This window comes from Tupaia chinensis, unplaced genomic scaffold, assembly GCF_000334495.1.
Source record: "Tupaia chinensis unplaced genomic scaffold, TupChi_1.0 Scaffold000252_1, whole genome shotgun sequence".
Lineage (NCBI taxonomy): Eukaryota > Metazoa > Chordata > Mammalia > Scandentia > Tupaiidae > Tupaia > Tupaia belangeri.
The window spans coordinates 4,933,595-4,946,477 of NW_006159732.1; positions in this window are offsets into that span (position 1 = coordinate 4,933,595).

Sequence of the window (12,883 nt, forward strand, 5' to 3'; positions counted from 1 at the left end):
TTACTTTGAACCTGAAGTTTTCTTTTACCCCCTAGAGAATCCAGGAGACAATAAAATAAATTAAACATTGGCTTTCCTCATTATTGCTATGATTAGTTGGAGAAACAGAAGTTGCTATGCTGACATGTATGAGGCTGCGAGTTTGGAGATAGTGGTTGTCGTGATCTATCATCCTTGAGAAAGAAGAGTGAACAGCTCTACCCCAACATTTTTGTTTGTTTGTTTTTCATAGATATTTTATTTAGGCTTATAATAAAATGTTCAGCATAAAGACATCATTAAGTTGCAATACTCCTCAAGATACAAATTTAACTTCCAAGTCGTATTGGATAACTCCCCTCTAGATCACTGTCTGTCACCACTAATCATTGCAAAATTTGTAACTGTGGCCCACCCTGGTGGTACAGTCAGTAGCAAACCAAAATATAGTTCTGGAAGCCATGGGCCAACCATGGTTCAGATCCTCAGGTGGTTGAAAACAGGTGAGCACCTGGGTGGATGGGGAAAAGGGAACATAACTGAGACAACAGTCTCAACAAGGTATTTATCTCTCTCTCATTTGCATGTTCTCTATCATGAATAAAATAAACTTTAAAAAATATAATTCCTCAGATTAACAGAAGCTACTAAATTCTAGCTATTTTTATGAGCACGGTAATATGAATACAACTATAATTAAGATGAAAATAAAGCTTGCATCAAACATTTTCTGCCTTCCTCAATGAAATCCTGCTTTGCTATGTATCGATGATTTCTTCTGGTGGATAATAAGATGAATATAAGAGAATGTCGTTTTAGGACTTACATGTTTTATTCGAATATAATCCACTTACAAATATGGAAAATGGCACATAAATCATTTCTATTTTTAAGTGAACTATGTTCATGGATGAACATTGGTGACAAGCATCTGTGGTGGTGTCCTTCTCCATTTATATTTTCTTTGCATAACAATATTCTGGTTTACTTTTTTTAAAGATAATTCTATCAGCTTTATTGGCCATAAGACTTTTATAGGACTGTTGATTCTCTTGTTTTCAGTGATAGAAACAAACAGGTAAGGTAATCTATCTCTTTTTTTTTTTTTTTTAATCTGCAATAGGGCACATGTGCTTGCTGGAGAGAGAGAGAGAGAGAGAAAGAGAGAGAGAGAGGATCCCCCTAAGGGGGTGGCCCTGCAACGATCTCTTTTGTGCAGTCAGCCACTTGGGATTCAATCACCTCAACAACCACGTCACCTGCCTGGTCTCTATCTCATTTCTTTATACATAGGTTTAAACTTTATTTATTTCAGAAGTGAAAGTCTTGAAGATTTCCAGCCATTATCTCTGCATCCCAAGACTAACTATTGCTAGAATAAGGCAGAGTTGATGTAGTGGAGGGAGAAGTGAAGAAATAGAAACAAATCAGATTTTTTGCAATATCACTGAATTGCCAGATAGTGTTTTTTTCTGAAGACTTGCATCAAGGCATGCATTTACATGAGCATACCACTTGCCATTTTTGTTAGCCATTTTGAATAATGTAGCCTCTTATTTTCATGTAAAGCAATCAAACTGGTCAAAGAACCAAAGTTATGCTTTCAGTATTGACAAATGATATCTGTGGCCAAAATACAAATGTGTTATTCAGCTTAAAAAAATAGATAGTATGAACATAGGTAAATAGGATTTTTTATCAGAGTACCTCAGGTATAATACATGTAACCTTACAAACAGTGGTGTGGACACCAAGAATTTGTCAACTTAAAACTACCAAATAGAGGACATTTATGGGACACGGAAATGGGTTATTGCCTGTTGAAGATAACGTGTTTTCTGTCCTCAACTGGACTGATGTGAAGCATATTCATTTGTGTAAATTAAACTTACATTCATAGTGATACATAGTGATTAAATGTATTTAAAAAGTTACCAAATTGTCACTCATAGTTTAGGTCATGTGCCTTCTTTATTTTATATTATATTTTATTTTTATAAATTGCCAGAAGATATACACACTCACTGGAGAGAGAGAGGAAGAAAGCACCCCTCAGTGGAATGCAGTCTCACTATCGTTCATTTTCCTCCGTTTCTTCATCCTGTCAGGATTTGGGGCACATCCACATAGCACCTGCATATTTTGCAAGCCTTGGGAGTGGGATTCAAACCCCTCTTTGCCTTCTAGGCCTTAAACACTAGGCTACCCAGCCAGCTTAATCTCTTAATTTTAAATTTTAAACTGAATTTTCTATTTTAAATTATTCTGTAACTTTTAATGCAGTAAGGTTCACACCTTTATGATCTCTGATTTTTATCCAGGAAGGAACAATAGTGGAAAATAAGAATAAATAAATAGGTTGGCTCTATGGCGTAGTGGTTGAGAAATGAGATTCCCCATGGCAAACCGCAGTTTGGTCCTGCCCCGGGGGGCTTGGGCAGAGTGCACATGAGTGCCTGTAATCTTGCCTGGATGGAGATGTGAAGAGGTTGGGCTGTGACTATACCCGACTGGGGAATGCTTTCTCCTTTTTTCTGAATTTGTCTCTCTGGTGAGCACACATGCCCTCTGGAAATTTGAGGGAAAAAAATAAAATTAATTTAAAAAATACATGACTATAAGATCTGTTTACAATCAAGTATAATTTATAGTCATCAACTAAAATATTATTTTTGTAAAAAGATGAAGAAGAACAATTATAAAGGGGAAATACTGCAAAGAGTAGATAAATGTCACAAGATATTGAAGTCCTTGCCATATAATGGATTTATGCTTCCATGACAACATTTCTAGTCACAAAGCTCAGATAAATCCCAGTGTCTCTTGAATATCAAAGTCACATTGCCTTAAATAAAGCAGCAGCGATTTTATTCTGAGTGTTCTCATCTCATCAAAACTGGGTTGCTAGCAAGGCAGTTATCAATAGCATTTAGGGAAGAGACTTCTCATGTGCTCTTTTTAGATTTTTGACCTGTGTGATTTTATATTTTTTTCTGCATGAAGTAATATGTATATATTTATATACACACGTACACACATGACTGCATATGGGGATAAATTTAACAAGAAACAAAATGAGTAAGATCTTAATAATGATCGATTATACTTAATCAGTTAAAAATTTTATTGCAAATTATTATAAAATTATAGTTGATGTTAATGCTTTAGGGATAATAAAGAAGGACAATAAATAATAAACAAATATACAATCAATTTCTAAAATTTACCAGATGAATTGATCCAGTGAGCAACATATTAGAAGTTGGAAAGGACGAGAAGATCTATTTCTTCCTTAGTAGGTACATTGACTACCAGAAATGGCTCAATTTCTTATTGATCTTGATGGCTGGCTGTGTGTAGCCTCAGGGAGAGGGGAGCCATATCGCATATGGCCCAAGGGAATTCAAATCACTGCCTTGGTGGCTTAAAAAAGTTACGAGATACCTGTGTTTGCATGCCAAAACCCAGGCAGGATGGAGAAACAGAAGAGGGGGATTGCAGTGTGCCATGCCCCATGGGGGGATGCTTTGTTCCCCTCTCTCTCATTCTGTCTTTTCATCTGTGAAAAGCACACTTACCCTCTAGCAATTAAAAATGTTTTATTTTATTTTCTTTCATAAGAAGCTCCAGAAAAATATGTAGGTGAAGGCATGTAATCACAAGTATGAAATATACTAAGCAATGATGGAGAAGAAACCCTTCTCTAGTTCTGTCCATATTGTAGTTAATGCTATGTAAATAGGTATTGTAGCATTTGTGACATTTCAACTCACACTAATTAGTGTATTTTTAATTATTAAAAACTTTTTTTTACATTCAATCACTGTGTATGATTACAGCATACCAAATGAATTTTCCCATCATGAATACACTGTATATTGATTCAGTCAAAGACATTATCGTACATATTATCATCAACAGATCATTTTCCATTTTCGTGTTCCTTGAATGTTTCAATGCTTTCTTTTCCCTTTCTCTTACCCTCCGCCTGTTCTCACCTCCTCCTGCACCTTCTCTGGTACCACCACTGCTCTCCACGCTTCTTTACCTTCCAATCTTTCGGTTTCTGACAGAGTGCTGACATTCAGTATTAAAAGATTTTAACATCATTTTGAAAATGTGATTTAAAAAATGTCAGGACTGTCCTTGTGGCTTAGTGGTGACAGGCGCTAGATCCCTCATAACTGAACACACAGTTTGAACCCCAGTTCTGATGGCCTGAAAAACACTACAGGCATGTACGTATGCATGCCCAAGGTCCCAGTAAGATGGAGAAATGGAAGAGAAGGGATTGCGGCATGACCACATTCCATTGATTCTCGGGGCGGGGTACTTTCTCTGTCTCAGTCTAGCAAGTACATGTATCTGCTGGCAAACAGAAAAAAAAAAATGAAATTCCTGATTTCCTCCCTGTATTTTAAGTAAATAAAAGTCTTCCTAGAGTTTTCATGTGAGAGATATCTGAGGAGTAGGAGATTATAGAGAAGGCATAATTAGGAACCATTCACTAATACGACAAACAAGTGTTTAGTTTTTGCTCTGTACTTGGTAGGATGGAGGTTGAAGAGAGTCAGAAGTGTGGGAAGGTCTTCAAGAGAAAAGAGTATATAGAGAAGCCCTATCTAGTTGAAAGTCAAGAATGCACTATAATAAGCATCTTTGAAATGTTTGCGAAAAATGCATACTATGAAAACACTACAAGGATTGGGAACCAGCAGTTAGCGTAATGGCTATGTCACTGGACTCCCACGTAGTCCACCGTGGTTCGTGTCCCGGACCCGGTGGCTTAAAACTCACGCCGGGCGCGTGTGCGTGCGTGCCCAAGATCCCGAGAGGAGAATGGAGGAGAAGGGATTGCGGCGTGACCAACCCCCCTGGGGGGTGATTTCTCGCTTTCTGTCTCTATGTCTCTCTCTGTCTGTCTGGCGAGCGCACATGCCCTACAGTGAAAATCTCTCAAAAAAAAAAAAAAAAACACTACAAGGATTTTTAAAATGTTTTCAAAATAAAATAAACTCGTACTCTAATTTCATTTTCTCCACAAACTCTGTGCTGTCTACTCACACCTGCACTAACAGTAAGAGTGGTAAATTGTAGGCCACAGAAGAAAGTTTCAGGATGGAGTGATAAAGAGTTAAAAATTGCAGAACAATCAGTAAAATGGGGCAAAAAGAAGGTCTTGGTAATTAGAAAGTCACTGGAATGGTACCTGAGTGTAATGGCTTAATTAATCAATAAAAGGGCATAGCATGTGGCATGGTGGTTAAGGTACTAAACTCACATTGGCTGACCATGGTTCGAGTCCTGGACCAGATGGCTTGATTTCTCACTTTCCCTCTCTCTGTGTCTCTCTGGTGAGCTCATGTGCTCTATTGCAAATTAAAAAATAATAATAAAGAAATAAAATTAAGTAAATAAATCTAAAAAAAGAGAATGAAAGATGAAAAAATGTAGTGATTAAGGATATTTCACTCTTAAAATATGTATTTTACAGAATAGAAAAACAGAAATTGGTACAAAGAGCCAATGTGGTATTCATTTTTAAAATTTTCTTTTTAAAAGTTTTTACATTTATTCACTGTATATTATTACAACATATAAAATGAATTTTCCCATCCAGAATACATTGTGTATTGGCTCACAGGTATTAGCAGACATATCATCTTCAACAGATAATTTTCTATTGTGTGTGTGTGTGTGTGAGTATGTGTGTATGTGTGTGTGTGTGTATGTTAAGAGAGATTTTTCCTATAGGGCACATGTACTCTCTGGAAAGACAGAGAAAGAGATAGACAGTAAGTGAGAAATAAGCCACCATGGGGGATGGCCATGCTGTAATCTCTTCTCCTTGGGTTCTTGGGTGACAAATATACATACCCAGCATGAGTTTAAGCCACTGGGTCCAGAACTTGAACTGCTGTCAATTACATGAGAGTTCAGGGATGTAACCATTACACCATCAGCTGGTCCTCATTTTGTGTTTTTTTTTTAAGTGTTTTGCTTCTTTCTTTCCCCTTTGATTCCCTCCTTCTCACCCTCCACCATTTCCCTCCCTCCTCCCACACCGTCTCTAGACCCACAGTTGCCCGCCATGCCTTTATACCACCCGATATTTCAGTTTCTGCCATCGAGTGCCCCACCTCCAGCTTTTTGTTCTGTAGAAAAGAATTGAAGGACCAAATAACTGACAAGGATTTCAAATCAAAAGACATGGAATGGAATTCGACCTCTTCCTAGTTAGCAGTTCACCTAGTGCAAATCAGTGACTGAGTGTCAGTGCTCCTGGAAGGAACATAGAAGCATTAATCTCTCTCCTACCTTATTCAAATGATTATCTACACGATCAGATAGAATGTATGTAAACACAGCTTGCAAATAAATCGTGATTAGCTTTCAACCAAATTAGACCTCTTCAAGAAAGAAAGTAAATGATGGCTATATTAATGATCAGCTACAAGGACAATATCCTTAGATAAAGTAACTAAGTTGGAGAGTAATGTTAACTTCGTTAGCTGTAATTTGTTTTTCTACCAAGTTGTAAGTTTGGACCAACTGTCTGTGTGAAATAGTTTTATATTTTGTAAGTTCTCTATAACTTCTAGCAATTCAAATTCATTTTTCACTTGCTAAGTTACCATACAAGATTGTTCTATAAAATTAATTATCTATTTTGGCAAAGGCTAAAACTGCAAACAAGTACAATGTAAACCTAATCTTTTCAGTTTATAGTCTCATCATCATTTCAGGGTTCTTTGGGGATGCCATATGGGCTGGTTTATTGCCCGGATGAAGTTTACAGATATGAATGAATAAATAATTTGAGGGGTTTCTGCAGAGTCAAATTAACTTGGATGCAATGTCAAGTAAATATCATGCACATCATTATTTCACAGAGGAAGTAAGGATTTATTATATCTGAAACAAATTTGCAAATTAAGTTTTATTGGATATACAAAGATGCTTGTACCCACTGTATTTCAAAACTGCCATTTATTTACAGTCATGATTTTTACTACAATGAATGAATATAATTTAAAATGCAATAACTTCCCAGTGACTTATTGTGTTTTCTTATATACTAATTAATCTTATTTATTCTGTTGAATATTCACTAACAAATACAGCTATGTTGCATTTCTATTCTTTTCTTAAATAAAGTTCAGAGATAGAGAGCAAGGTAATTATGGATAGAACCAAGTTAACTTCTTTAGTAGTGAGGTATGTAGGAAAAGTCAGCTGAATGTTTTTAAACAAAATTTAATTTGGGCTCTGGGACATAAAGGCTGACTATCAAATGATATGTAGCGATGCTTATAAAATTGTGTTCATTCCATGTCTTAAAAAGCCAGAGAATAAACACAAAATAGGAAATCATATAACAGAAGGGATTGTTAATCTGAGAAAGTAATTCAGGAGAGTTGCAGAGTATTAAATGAATATTCTATTAAAGCACAGACATCTGAACTATGGATAACTTTAATAATGGATTTGTCTCTGTGTTTCATCCACCTAATGTCATTAAAGCGTAAATGTGTCTAAGGATCTTCTCTCTGACATTTATTTATTTGTGCATTTAAATATCATAAGTTCTCACCAGTTTTATTAAGAAGTATCTTATAATTTGTTTTTAAATTATTTACTTAATTTTATTTATTATTATTATTTTAATTTGCTATAGAGCACTTGTGCTCACCAGAGTGACACAGTGAGAAAGAGAGAGAAGGAAAGTGAGAAAGAAAACCACCATGACTGGGATTAAACCGTGGTTTGCCATGTGAAAGTCCAGTGCTTCAGCCACTGCATAACCTGCAGGCCTCAGTATTTTATAATTCTAAAACAGAAAACTACCCAACATGAGCTATTACATCATCATCATCAATGACATTATTATAAAAGTCATCCTCATTTTTAGAAAACTTTTTAATTTACCATGTACATATAGATATATTGCCTTATTGACTTAGCAGAAGTCCATGAAGTTGATGGTTGATGGAGAAATCAATCATATTACATATATTTTTTTAAGAGAGCGATTTTTGCTATATTGTGTAAGCACTTTGTGGAGAGACAGAGAGAGACAGAAAGTGAGAAGTCACTCCTTCGGGGAGATGGCCATGCCTCAATCCCTTCTCTTCCATTCTTTTCTCAGGATTTTGGGCATGCACACACACACACCTGGTATGAATTTTAAGCTACTGGGTCCAGAACTTGAACCACAGTCAACTACTTGAGAGTCCAGTGACAAAACCATTATGCCATCCGCTGGTCCCCATATTATTTTCCTTAAAGACTGAAAAGCTGGAGTTGAGGAAGATAAAGTAATATCGCTTCTATGCTGTAGAGTCTGAAGCTATATCTTGGTTTTTGTAATCAAGATGTTATGTTCTTCTGTAGATCACAATTTTAACTTGTACTTATTAATAATTTACAGTCAATAAAATACTTTCTTATGCATTATCTCATTCAGTTCTCTGAGTTATGCCTTAAAAAGTTAGCATCACTCTATCCATTTTATGATTAGTTCAGGTTGTCCACTGTTTCACTAGTAATCATTTCCTTTTAATTAGTTGGCCTGTGAGTGTAGTGATTTCTCAGTTTGCAAAAATTCTAGAAATGCAGATTCTTATTAATCCAGTCAATTTTTTCTTCCAAATTTCTTTATTTTATTTTAAAGAGTCCAACAAAGCATTTTGATAAGAAGATTCCTTGACAAGTAGGAGAAGAAAAATAAAAGTGAAAATGAAAATGCACAGTTTACTATCTGTCTACTAAGTAAGCATGGTTGCTTCCTATCTATTCCTTAGATCTTGGCTACTCTATTATATACTCATGGGGCCTCTAATTAAGCCACACAAACTAAGGTTTTTCCATTGAAAATGTATCAGACACTAGGTGACCATAAAAACTGTTATTCAATAAAATAGTTGAATGTTAATTATTTTTATCTTTAATGAGTAGTCTGCAATAAATGAAATATGTCAGGGAATTTAACCTATTTAGGATAAACACATTAATTATAGTCTGCTCTTTGAATTTCAAACTATAAATTATACTCTTTGGCTTTTATTCTCCCTACGTTGTGTGTGAAGACATGAAGGAAGTTTTAGGGAAGAGGGAAAAAGATGGAACTGTCATTGTGCTCATTCTTGGTGAACTTATTCACACCATTCCATTTTAAAATCTTTGTTGTAGAAATAAGCAAACTATCGTTAATTTTACAACTCTACTAAGCAGAGACTTGTAAGGTTAATTTACTAATGTAGTAAACATAAGCATTGCCAGAGAAAGACAGACAGGAAATAAAGAATCACCCCCCTGCACTGGGGATAGTCATGCCGCAATCCTTTCTGCTCCAATCTCCTGTCAGGATTTTGGGCACACGTGCACACACACCTGGCATGGGGTTTTAAGCTGCTGGGTCCAGTACACAAACTACAGTAAACTATGTTAGAGTCCAGGAACATCATCTGCTAGTCCTGATTTCTCACTTTCTATTTCTCTGTCTCTCTGGTGAGCCCATGTGCCCTATAGCAAAAATCTCTCTAAAAACAGAAACAAGAAAAAAAAAATAGCTTCATTACCAAAAAATCAGTGAATATGTTTTTCATCATTATGTATAAGAGCTAAGCTATTTGATTGATATCTGGCCTTTTGTGGTAAAATGATAATATCCCTAAATATACTATTTCCTAATATGTAGAATTTATAAAAGTTTAATCTGGGAAAAAAGAGTCTTTTAATGTATGATCAAATTAAGGACCTTGAAATGGTGAGATTATTCTAGGTAATCAAAATTGGCTATACAGACAATAAAATTGTCCTTATCAGAGAGAGGAGACAGAGATTTGGTGTACACACAAGGCAATGCAACCAAAGAGACAGAGATTAGAGTGATGTGGCCACAAACTAAGGAATGTTGGCAGCCACCAGACACTGAGGAAGAGGTAAGGAACAGCAGATTTCCCCCAGAGCCTCTGGAGGGAGTACATCCTTTGACTTTTGCCCAGGTGTGCTGATTTCAGGTTATTGGACCTTGGACCCATGAGAGAGTAACTTTCTACTTTTTCTTAAACCATCAATTTTATGTGGTTTGTTGGAATAGTCACAAGAAACCAATGTATCTCTTTTTATTCGTATTGACCTGGTGATAGCTACTCTTTCTTGTGCATGCAAACATGTATTTCTTCTTTAAACATCAGAATACAGGAGGTACATTACATGCTTTTATAAATAGCCATTAGCACCATGGCTGTGGAAGTACTCAGTCTCTGTAATTGTATTTTTAAATAATGCCTTCTTCGTAATAACAATGGAAAAGAAATCTCACTTTTAAGATGTTCTTTGTAGATGACTGTATGAGTGCATAATAAATTTGTACGAGAATTAAAAGAGATTTCCTCTTTTAATCTTTCATTTTGACTAGGTTGATCTTGATCTTCCTAATTATGGTTCTGACTCCACATTATGAGAAATTAATAGACTGGACATTTCTTGGTCATTTTGAAATATTTTTAATTGCTCATAAACCATTACTTTAATTATATCACAGCTAGTTAAAATATTTTTCAAATCTTATAAAAATAAATGATTAGTGGGCTTTTTTAGATAAGTTGCTTTATAATCTCATAGCTATATAAGTGACCATTTGTCTTATAAGTATGCATTATAATTAAGATTTCTTTTTCCAGGTAATAAATCTCTTATATCCTTCTGGTATGTTGTGGCTCAAGATGTATAAAAGTTCAGACTTGGTGGTTTAGTTCTATTACATGATGTGTGACATCTCCTAACTGTAATGTTACCAGCTCATCAGGAAATAAAAAAGCGTATACGATGATTTCTTCAAGACCTGTATGAAAGGTGGGGTTTTCGGGACTCACAGGTGGATCGACAATCTGGACCAATAGTCCAGACTAGTATGTCACTGGACTCCCACAAGGTCAACTGCAGTTTGAGTCCTAGACCCAGTGGCTTCAAACTCATGCCAGGAATGTAACGTATGTGTGTGTGTGTGTGTGTGTGTATGTGTGTGCCCAAGATCTAGGAGAGGAGAAGGAATTGTGGAGTGAACCTCTCCCCTGGGGAGATTATTTCTCATTTTCTGTCTCTCTTTTTCTGTCAGGTGAGCACATGTGCCCTGTAGCAAAAATCTCTCAAAAAAAAAAATAGTGAGATTTTTCAGGATGTAAAGGAAAGCTAAATTTTTCACTCAAGAAAAGGGACTGAGAAGCTCAAGTAAATCCACAGAACCCTCCTGGTTCTTCTTACATAGTTCCATGAAAGGTAAGGAAACTATTAATATTAATGTTTTATTCCCCCCACACCATGCATAGAAGAATGTAGTAAGATTTTACACTCTGGGTTGAAGGAAAGAGAAAATCAGAGGTTATCATGGTACTATTGTTAACAAGCAGGCTGTTCACACCTGTTCTAGCAGTTCCCTTTGCAGACAAGAATTAAGAACTTGAACCAGGATACCACATGAGAATGATGTGAAGTTCATAGCTTCATATGTATCATGTATGGTGACGTCTTCCTGAGGTTGTTCACAAGCTTCCTCTAGATCATTGCTCAGTTTCTCCAGGCATGATAACCCAAGTTTATTAAAAATACTTTAGATCTTTTACTGATTTGAAATGACATTTGTACTTTGATCTACCTATACACATGATGTAAAAAATAATCATTCTATTATAGAATTTCTACTTACATTTAGCACATAGAAATCCTCAGAAGAACTCACTCCATAGCAAACAAATAAACTGGACAATCTGCTTTCTTCTGACCACTGAAAACATGAAATTGTATGGTGACAGCACAAAATAAATTCCAAGCGATGACAAGCTTTTGCTCCTTTGTCAGAGCGCTGCAGGAAGAAGCAACTCTATTAAGATGGTTAAGAGGAAAACAACAGAAAATTTAATGATTTCTGAAAGGTCAATTTCGAGTATCTGTGAGGTCCAGATAAAAAGGACCCCAAGATAGGAAGTAAGACAAGATATGTAAAGCAGCCTCCCTCACTGGCACCCAGGCATGCAAAGCCGCCTCTTTCCAGACACTTCTCTCATAAAATAAAGAGCCCCGGGGGAGAGAGAAGGAAATGTGTTCATCCTTGGAGCCCAAATTCATGATTTGGGGGAAGGAGTGGAAGTAAAAGCCATCTTCTCTGTGAGATGAAAAGCAAACACCTTTATTCCCACTATGTGCCTCAAACCGAGTAACAAGCAATAACAGCCTACAGCTAGGGGAGAGAAGGGAAACTTTTCTGTCTCTGATTCTAGGTAAAGGTAGAATGCAGCTGAGGGAGGAATGGAAGCAAAAGCTGTCTGTCCCTGAGGGAGCCTGGATCCTGTAATGACATCCTGAGAAGGTCTGTAACCATCAGGGAAAAGGAAAGCAATAATCACTCTTCCTCTCAACACACTGACATTAAAAAGCCAGGATTTTTGCCAGACAATGGTTCAGGGGTAAAACACAATGCTCTGTAAGTCAAATCCATAAGGGAAGTTTGCCAATTAAGTCTAGAGACTTCCCTGAGATAGACATACATGTACCTATTATCTTGGCTGACTGAAGCTGAAGGGTATATTATGGCATCATGGTCTTGTTGGGAATGTATATCTCTGCCTTGTTCACTTTGTCTTTCTCACTTATACAATGAATAAACTTAAAAAAAAAAAGGGAATTTTCATTCTTTAAAAAAACAATCCAGGGTTTTAGTACCATGCAGGGAAAAACAAATAAAAACAATTAAAAACCAACCCAGAAGCATAAAAACACCATGCCTAATGACTGAGGTTGGAGCAAGAGAACTCAGAAATCTTCTCTGATTTTAAATAATGTTTTGTTTAAAAGACAGAACATTTTATTGTAATCTTTTTTGACAGAGAGAGTTTTTATTTTT